The following is a 9,814-nucleotide window of genomic DNA, read 5'->3' on the forward strand; positions in this document are numbered from 1 at the left end:
CATGAACAAATAGGGCGTAAGGTTCAATCTTGAATAATAAAATATCTAAAATAAGGTGGTATCACAGTACCAAAACAAAACTGAAAATACTAAAGTCTAAATCTGAAAACTCTATAATCGTCTGAAAGCCTCTAAACTATTTGAATAAGGAGTTGAAGGAACATGTCTCCAACTAACTCCCTAAACTGAAAATAAACTGAAATACTGGAATAATAAATGTAACGATCATGTCCTCAAAAGATGAGGACTCACTGCTTATTGAACTGCTATTGCTGATCTGGAATCTGCACCTCAGAACCTATGGTGTAACATAAAAAGAAAGCACCATAGCTCAAATGCGTCAGTACAACTAAAGTAATGAGTATACGTGGGGTAGGCTAAATGCATAGGGTTTATATGCATGAACATGCTAACTAATATGAAAGTGAGAATACATACATACATACATACATATGTAACTGCTACTGAACACGTGGAGATATTGACTACTTGAGTTTGAACTCTAACAACTTGAGTTTCGTGATACTGAGATACTGAATGACTGATAACATGGATGACTGTATCTAACAGTTCTAATTCTGGGGAAAACTATCTGAGTTCCAAGATGTATTTGAACATCTAAGTCTGAGATCAGTCCTAGCTAACGAGTGATCTCTGAAACTGATAATGAGAATACTCAACTGAATCTGATATTGAGATCAAGCCTGTCTATCGGGTGACCTCTAGATCTAATAATAAGCATCTGAATATGGGACCAAGCCTATCTGACGGGATGGTCTAGGAATCAATGGAACTATCTGAGTTCCTTACTGAGATCGATGACTGTATCTGACAGTCCTGATTCCTAATTTCTACTCTGAAGACTGATACTGAAACTGTAACTGTAACTGTGACTGTGGAAGGTAGTAACCTAACCGACATACCCCGATACTATACTGGTGGGGTCCAATTTTTGCCCTGATTGAAAGGGTATCAATACCATGCCACGGGTAGAGACCTCTACTATGGTCAAGCCTCTTTGAAGGGTGACCCTAAACAGGAAATCAAGCCTAAGGAAATATAATAGTCAAGTATAGCCTTAATTTGATGGGTGACCCCTGTCCTGTGTTGGCTACACAGTTCTGGAGTACAGGGATTGCTGCTAATGGCTCTGCCTTTATAATGGGAAAAATCGCCATCCCTGCACTCGCTCAATGCTAGTCCCTACTCCCAACTGAAAGACTCTAAAAAAATTAACTGCGCTGAACTGACTAACTGAATTGAACTAATTTATAAACTGATTAACTGAGCTGATAATATTTTCTTAGCTGAACTAAGCTGAATTCACTGAGTTCCGTTGACTGACGAAAAAGCTACTTGAGATCTGAGGTCTAACTGAGAGTACTAAAACTACTGGGACTACTGAACTACTGAGATTTTTGAGTTTTTCTGAGTCACGTGACTAACTGAAATCTATGAAGCATAGCTTGACTGAGGATGTCTTGAAACATGACACTAGCTCTAGGCACACAACTATAGTTTTCGGGTACAAGTACCCCCAGGACTCGATGGAAGGAAACTGACACACATGACTGACTTTATCATAAGAGTAGAGTCCACAATTCACAATATCATAAGGATTTCATAATAAGAATAATTCTCAACAAACATCACATGATCGGGAATGCACACAACATGTATATACTTGCATGGCTTTAATAACATGGTCATTCCATATCACAAAAATATCATGAGCATCTCATACAACATCTTCAATTCAAGACAATAGCATGGGGATCACGTTGAACATAAACTTAGAACATGGAATAGTCATTTAGGACTTATTATGTCATAAAAGCATGATTTCTATTCCCTTAGGTATTTTCATAATCACCTTATATGCACATCTTAGGCATAGGTGGATTCATCAAGATTACAAATATTCAACCACCAATTTCACATATATATATACATTAAATACCACCATATCCTCACACAAAACATACAAAGATCCCATCTTAGGCATCATCAAACTCCAACCATATGAACATCAACCACCAACAACATAAACATCATAATACATAATTTAGAAGATGGTTCTTGAGATTCATGGACGAAAGGAGTCCATGAATCAACTCACGCATACCTTAGAAGGATGATTCTTGATGATTGATGGAGGAATTTCCTTGAAATTGGATCTTCAAGATTAATTATGCAACCCTAGTTGTATTTCTCTTTTAGTGCTCTTGGATGATGAACTTAAGAAGTTAGTAGGGTTGTAATGTAATTAGGAGCTATATATTTCGTAGGGTTAAGTTTAGGGACGTGTAAGGAGTGTTAAAAGACTTAATTACCCTCAAAATAACTCAAAACGGAGTGTTTAAGTCACTTGAAACCATAAGATATGTACCGCATATGATATCGCATATATTTATATAGGTGCCGCATATGATATCTCCTAAATTTACATAGGCACCGCATATGATATCGCCTATATCTGCATAGGCGCCGCATATGCTATCACCTATATTTACATAGGTGCCGCATATACTATCGCATATGCTTTTCAGTGGCCATGTGCGATTTGTTAGGCGACGCACTCTACTTCACAAAGCCATAACTCCTAGCTCGGGTGTCGGATTTTGATGAAATTGATATCGTTGGAAAGCTAATTCGATTCTCTATAATTTGGTGGGTAGAAATATGCAGAAATACCATATTAACATCGAGTTATACTAGTTCAAATATGACCCTTACAAAATCGAACACTAAAACTTGATGGATTCAAAAACTCTTAGCTTGTATTACCTTAAGTGACTCATGTGAACATGCTTAACGCATCATAAGCTATCTTATCACTAGGATACTCATTATAAGTCATGTACTTAAGTATGAATCACAGGATAGGAGATTTCATATGTAGAAAAAATGGTTCGTCTCCTAGCTTAGAAACATGCGGGGTATTACATAAACCCATTCCCTTGGATGTCCTTTCTACTCTTTCTCTAGATAGGCCTTTTATAAGTGGATCCAACACATCATTCTTTGACTTTACATAGTCTATAATGATAATTCCACTAGAGAGGCGTTCTCTAACGGTATTATGTCTTCGCCTTATATGACAATATTTACCATTATACATCATGCTCCTTGCCCTACCTATTGCCGCTTGGCTATCACAGTGTATACATACTGGTTCCACTGGCTTGGGACAATACGGAATATCATTTAAGAAATTTCAAAGCCATTCTGCTTCTTCACCGGCTTTATCTAATGCGATAAATTTAGATTCCATTCTAGAGCGAGCGATACAAGTCTGTTTGGATGATTTCCAAGAAACTGCTCCTCCACGGATAATAAATACATATCCACTTGTGGATTTTACTTTGTTCGATCTGGTGATCCAATTTGTATCACTATATCATTCAAGTACCACAGGATATTTATTATAATGCAAAGCATAGTTTTGAGTGTATTTAAGATACCCCAAAACTCTTTTCATTGCCATCCAATGAATTTTGTTGGGATTACTCGTGTACCGACTCAATTTACTAATAACACATGCTATGTATGGTCGTGTACAGTTCATTATATACATTAAGTATCCTAATACCTTTGCGTACTCCAATTGCGAGTCACTTTCACCTTCATTCTTTTGAAGTGCAAAGCTCGCATCCAATGGAGTCTTGGAAATACCGAATTCCATATACTTGAACTTGTATAATACCTTTTTGATATAATGAGACTAAGATAATGCTAATCTTTGTGAAGTTCGATGGATTCTTATACCTAAGATCATATCTGCAACTCCAAGGCATTTCAGAAATGTCTCTGTTGATGATCAACATATCATCCACATATAAACATACAATCACTTTGTGAGTTGGAGTGTCTTTAATATAAACACATTTATCACATTCATTTATTTTGAATTCTTTTGCCAACATGGTTTGGTCAAACTTCGCATGCCATTGTTTTGGTGCTTGCTTTAGTCCATATAATGACTTGATAAGTTTACACACCTTGTTTTCCTTTCCTAGAATCACAAAATCCTCAGGTTGTTCCATGTATATTTCTTCCTCCAATTCTACATTTAGGAAAATGGTTTTCACATCCATTTGATGGATTTGAAGATAGTATACCGCCGCTAAGGCAATTAACATTCGAATTGATGTTATCCTTGTTATTGGCGAGTATGTATCAAAGTAATCAAGGCCTTCTTTTTTTTAAGCCTTTTACTACAAGTCTTGCCTTGTATTTGTCAATAGTTCCATCCGCTTTCATTTTCCTTTTGAAGATCCATTTAAAACCTAAAGGTTTATTTTTGGGAGGCAGATTAACCAATTTCCATGTATGGTTGCTTAAGATTGAATCGATCTCACTATTGATTGCCTCTTTCCAAAAGGATGAGTCCGAAGATGCCATCGCTTTCCTAAATGTTTGAGGCTCATTTTTAAGAGAAATGTTACAAAATACGATCCAAATGAAGTAGATGTTTTTTGACGTATACTACGTCTTGGATTTTCTTCATTATGTACATTCTCACTTGGTTCATCTCGAGGTCGTTTAGATCTTCCACAAGACTATTCATTTCTAATTTTATACGGGTAAATATTTTCAAAGAATTCAGCATTGTCTGATTCAATTACCGTATTTTCATTAATATTTGGATTTTAGAATTTATGAACCAAAAATCGACATGATTTACTACTTTTAGCATATCCTATGAACACGCAGTCCACCGTCTTAGGTCCTATCTTAACCCTTTTAGGCACAGAAACTTGGACCTTTGCTAGACATCCCCACACTTTGAAATATTTCAAGTTGGGTTTTCTTTCTTTCCAGTTTTCATAAGGAATTGATTGTGTCTTACTATGGGGAACTCTATTGAGTATATGGTTGGCAGTAAGGAGAGCCTCCCCCCATAAGTTTTGCGGTAAACCAGAACTTATAAGTAAGGAATTCATCATTTTCTTCAAAGTTTGATTTTTCCTTTCCGCAATTCCATTAGATTGAGATGAATATAGGGTTGTAGTTTGATGGATGATTCCATTCTCTACACATATTTGCACAAAGGGAGATTCATATTTTCCTCCCCTATCACTTCTTATCATTTTGATCTTTTTGTTTAACTGATTTTCAACTTCAGTCTTATATTGCCTAAACGCATCTATTGTTTCATCCTTACTATTTAGCAAGTAGACATAACAATATCTAGTGCAATCGTCAATAAAATTTATGAAATACTTTTTCCCACCACATGATGGTATTGACTTCATATCACAAATATCAGTGTGTATTAAGTCTAAGGGACAGAAATTCCTTTCAATGAACTTATAAGGATGCTTTCCATACTTTGATTCCACACATGTTTGACACTTAGATTTATTGCACTTTAAGTTTGGCAAAACTTCTAAGTTAATCATTTTTCGTAACGTTTTATAATTAACATGGCCTAAACGTTCATGCCACAAATTATAAGACTCAAGCAGATAAGAAGAATTTGAACTTTTATTAATTTCAACATTCATTACATTCATCTTATAAAGGTCCTTCATGAGATAGCCTTTTCCTACATACATTTCTCCTTTGCTAATTACAGTTTTTCCAGAAACGGTTACACATTTGAATTCGTTCTTGTCTAGAAGTGAAACAGAGATTAAGTTCCTACGTAATTCTGGAACATACAAGACATTGTTAAGTGTCAAGACCTTTCCTGAAGTCAATTTCAAGCATATTTTCCCTGTTCCTTCCACCTTAGCAGTAGCGGAGTTAGCCATGTAGCTCATTTCTTCTACTTGAGCCAGAGCATAATGAAAACAACTCTCTGTTGGCACAAATATGGCGGGTGGCACTAGAATCCATCAACCATTCACGAGGATTCCCCATCAAGTTGCATTCTGAGAACATAGCACACAGATTATTGCATTCTTTGTTGGATTCAATCATATTTGCTTGATCCTTCTTCTTGCCTTTATTTGAGACACGACAATACGTGGACTTGTGGCCAATTTTGCCACAGTTGAAGCATTTTCCCTTGAATTTTTCTTAGGTTGATTGCTTCCTTGTTCAGTTTTCTTTCTTTTCTTGATATTGTTTTGGTCATCTTCTATAATATGTGCTCCATTAATTGTAGAATTCCCCTTTGACCTTCTTTTGACATCTTTATTATCCTCTTCAATACGAAGTCGGACAATAAGATCTTCAACAGTCATCTCCTTGCGTTTATGCTTTAAGTAGTTTTTGAAGTCTTTCCACAAAGGTGGTAGCTTCTCAACTATCGCTGCTACTTGGAAAACATCATTCACAATTAAACTTTCTGCTAGGAGATCATGTATGATGACTTGCAACTCCTGTACTTGAGAGACAACAGATTAGCTATCTATCATTTTGAAGTCTAGGAACCGTGAAACAAGGAATTTCTTAATTCCCGCATCCTCCATCTTATATTTCCATTCAAGTGCCCCCCACATTTTCTTTGATGTCTTTGTTCCACTATAAACATTGTAGAGGTCGTCTTGGAGACCACTCAGAATATAATTCCTGTAAAGGAAGTCTGAATGTTTCCAAGCTTCTACAATAATGAAGCAGTCTTTGTCCGAGGTTCCCTCGGGCACCTCAGGAGCGTCTTCACTAGTGAACCGTTGCAGACATAAAGTGGTGAGGTAAAAAAACATCTTTTCCTGGCACCGCTTGAAGTCAATGCCCAAAAAATTTTCGGGCTTCTCCGCCGGTGCCATTGTTGGTGGAGCATTTGTGCAACTTGATGTGGCAATATTAGTTGCCCCACAAACGTTGTTGAATCCATCATTTGTCTTTTAGTGTCCATTTTTCTCTCACCACAAGACAAAAAAAAATACTTAGTATTTTCAGAATACTAATAAAAATTAAGCAACTTTAAAATTTTTCTTCTTGTTTCTAGTTAACAATGAGGTTTTTATGACTTCCAATTGTCAACCGAATGATCTTTAACTTGTGACGAAGTTTTTATGACTTCAAATCACTAGTTAAGTTCAGGTAGAGTAGAAAGTTAAAACTTTAATCTCCAAAAACAAACAATATAAATTCTGTAATAGTAAATTATTTCCTTAAGATTGTTATTTCTTTTGTACTTCGGGTACACAGAATCCGTATATTACAACACCAACTTCAACTTGAGTTCAAGTATAAATAAGAACATAGTGAAGTATATCAAATACCCTCTACACAAGATCAAAATGACCTTTCTAAGAGGTGTATTTTATTTTCCAGAAATTAAGATGAAATAGAAAATAGCCAAGTCGTTCGAATTCACGGATTTTTCTTAAGGAAATAATCCCCCTCACTGTACCCAAGGTTGTGGAATTTTTTCCATCCGTTCTCCCCATCAGGCGACAACCAGCCCCACGCCGGGACGAGACCAGCCGGCAAGAATTCAACCAGCGACTACCCTTGCTCCTCCTCCGAACGGTTCTCAGCCGCTAATAATACAAGTGCTCCCGGATTTGGAGAGTCGAGATTTCATTGGTGTTTATCGAGGTTCTTGGAGCGGCTCTTCTTTCTCTTATTAAAATCAATCGAAAGCTCTTGAGGTCCATCTTTTTACTCCCGTACTTTCTTCTTTATTCTATTTTGTTGAAATGGCTATGATTGTGTGTTAGGTGATTGTAATTGTTTGATGTTGTTGATGTTATGATTGTGTGTTAGGTGATTGTAAAAGTGAGTATTATGTTATTTTTGATACATTGTTGATGTTGAATATGATATGTCGTCGAGCGGGTAGGCAAACAGTAAGCTCGGGTAGGCAAGTTTAGGATTGGTGTAGTGTTGGAATGATTGGAATATTCATTGAATGTTTTGTTTATTGTATTTGGACAGTGTATTTATTTAATCGGGGAATGCCCCGAGGTAATTTGTATTTACTCACCGGGGAATGCCCCAAAGAATTTTGTACGCTAAGGATGCTCGTGATCAAGGCCCGAGGCATCGGGTAAAGCATGGTTTAGGACTAGTGTAGGTTATTTCAGTATTTTTATTTCGGGTTGTAATAATTGGACTGGACTTTACATTTTTGTTTTATTCTGTTATTGTTTGATTATTTTGCGTGCTTTTGTGTAAGTTTATACATTTTGTAATGCCAAAGTAGTTGATATACTCTACCCAAGCGACCGTGGTTGAACCACGGGATCGAGGGGTGCCTAACACCTTCCCCTTGGTCAACAGAATTTCTTAGCCGGAATCTCTGTTCGCAAACCAGTTTAAGAGTCAAATGGTTTCGAAAAGGATTTTCCAAAGGTAACTTCGCACACCGGATTATGCCAAGTGGCGACTCTGAATAAAAAATGTAAATAATCCTTTTCCAAAACAAATTTTTATTTCTTGTCACTTAAATAATAAATCCCTTTCGAACTTAAAATATAAATCTTTTTGAGTACGTAAAAAGGGGGTGTGACAGCTTCTGGCGACTCTGCTGGGGATTCAATGACAAGTTTTCAAAATTCGAGCTATTTTTGGAGTCGTATCGGCTTTGTTTGGCATTACGAGCGTATAAGCATTGTTTGTGGTTATTGTTTGTGTTATTTTCACTTTTGTGCGTTTTCGTGCTCTTTATTTATAGTATTTATCCTATGTGTTACCGCTTTATATCTGTCATCATGAGTCCACCCTGGCATTCTTTCTGCAACAAGTCCGTAGTACACGTGTTGTACACAACTTCTAGTTGAGTCACCCTTATTTTAGGGGGAGAGCCGTCGGTGTTATGGAGTAGGTGGAAAGTAAAGCAGCCACTATCGATCATACGCTCCCCCGAACAGCCTTGTTAGTGAACCACAACGTAAGTCAGCCTTTAGGTCATGCTTATGTGTATCATACTGAGACCTAGAGGGACCCACATGGCCCTTTGTAGGAGACTCCCCTCTAAAGCATCCCTACGTGCTAACTGTTGCATTTTTAAGGGTAGCGTGGTCATTTGACGGACTGATTTTTGAAATAAAAAACAAAATATATATATATATATATATATAACAAAATTAAAAAAAAATTGTTAGGAGTAAGGTGCGTAGGCAAAAAAAATAAAAAAAATAGAAAAAGTGAGTCGAAAAGAGTGAAAAAAAAAAGAGAGAAATTTCGTAGTTTATTTTAGAATTCTTTATGGCTTTTGTTCTTCACAATCCGAAAAGTCAAAAAGATTTTTTTTTTATGTTTTGCATTTGTCTTCTCAAAATACCGTAAAAGCGAAAAAAAAAAGAAGTTTTGTTTGCCTTTTCTACTTATTTGTCAAAAAAAAAATACCAAAAAGATTTTTTCCTTCATAATTGGTGGTGTGAGTCTTAGTTAAAGTGTCTAGCTGAAAATTCAAAAGTTTTTTTTTTTCGTTAGTCTTTGGTAGTGTCTCCTAAGTTAGGGTCAATTTATTAGTTAATCGTTAATTGTCCAATTTGGATAAACTACGCATACCTGATTCCCTTTCTTTGGGTTGGGATACGTAGGCAACCCTCGGTGGGTCCGGTAATTTTTTATGTCGGCCTTTGTCTTATTATTAGCCTAGGTCTCTCGCCCCGTAATCTAGAGTTGTTTTCCAAGTAGACTGATTTCGCTCAGTACTTCTATTCGGCAAATGGGAGTCATGAATGTGGTCTGTCCCATCGACATATGCTTGCGTCAAAAATCCCAAGGGTTGGGAATCTTCTACTCCTGTCGAATTTTTGAGATAACGTCTTGTGTGTTATTACAAGATGGATTTGTCCACCAAGTCTAGAGTTCTGATGGTTGTCAAGGTGCCCAAAAATTTAATCAAATGGTGGGAAATGTTTAACTATGTTGATCAGCAGAAACTTATTAAAATATTAGGTGATCT

This window comes from Capsicum annuum, chromosome 7 (assembly GCF_002878395.1).
Source record: "Capsicum annuum cultivar UCD-10X-F1 chromosome 7, UCD10Xv1.1, whole genome shotgun sequence".
Lineage (NCBI taxonomy): Eukaryota > Viridiplantae > Streptophyta > Magnoliopsida > Solanales > Solanaceae > Capsicum > Capsicum annuum.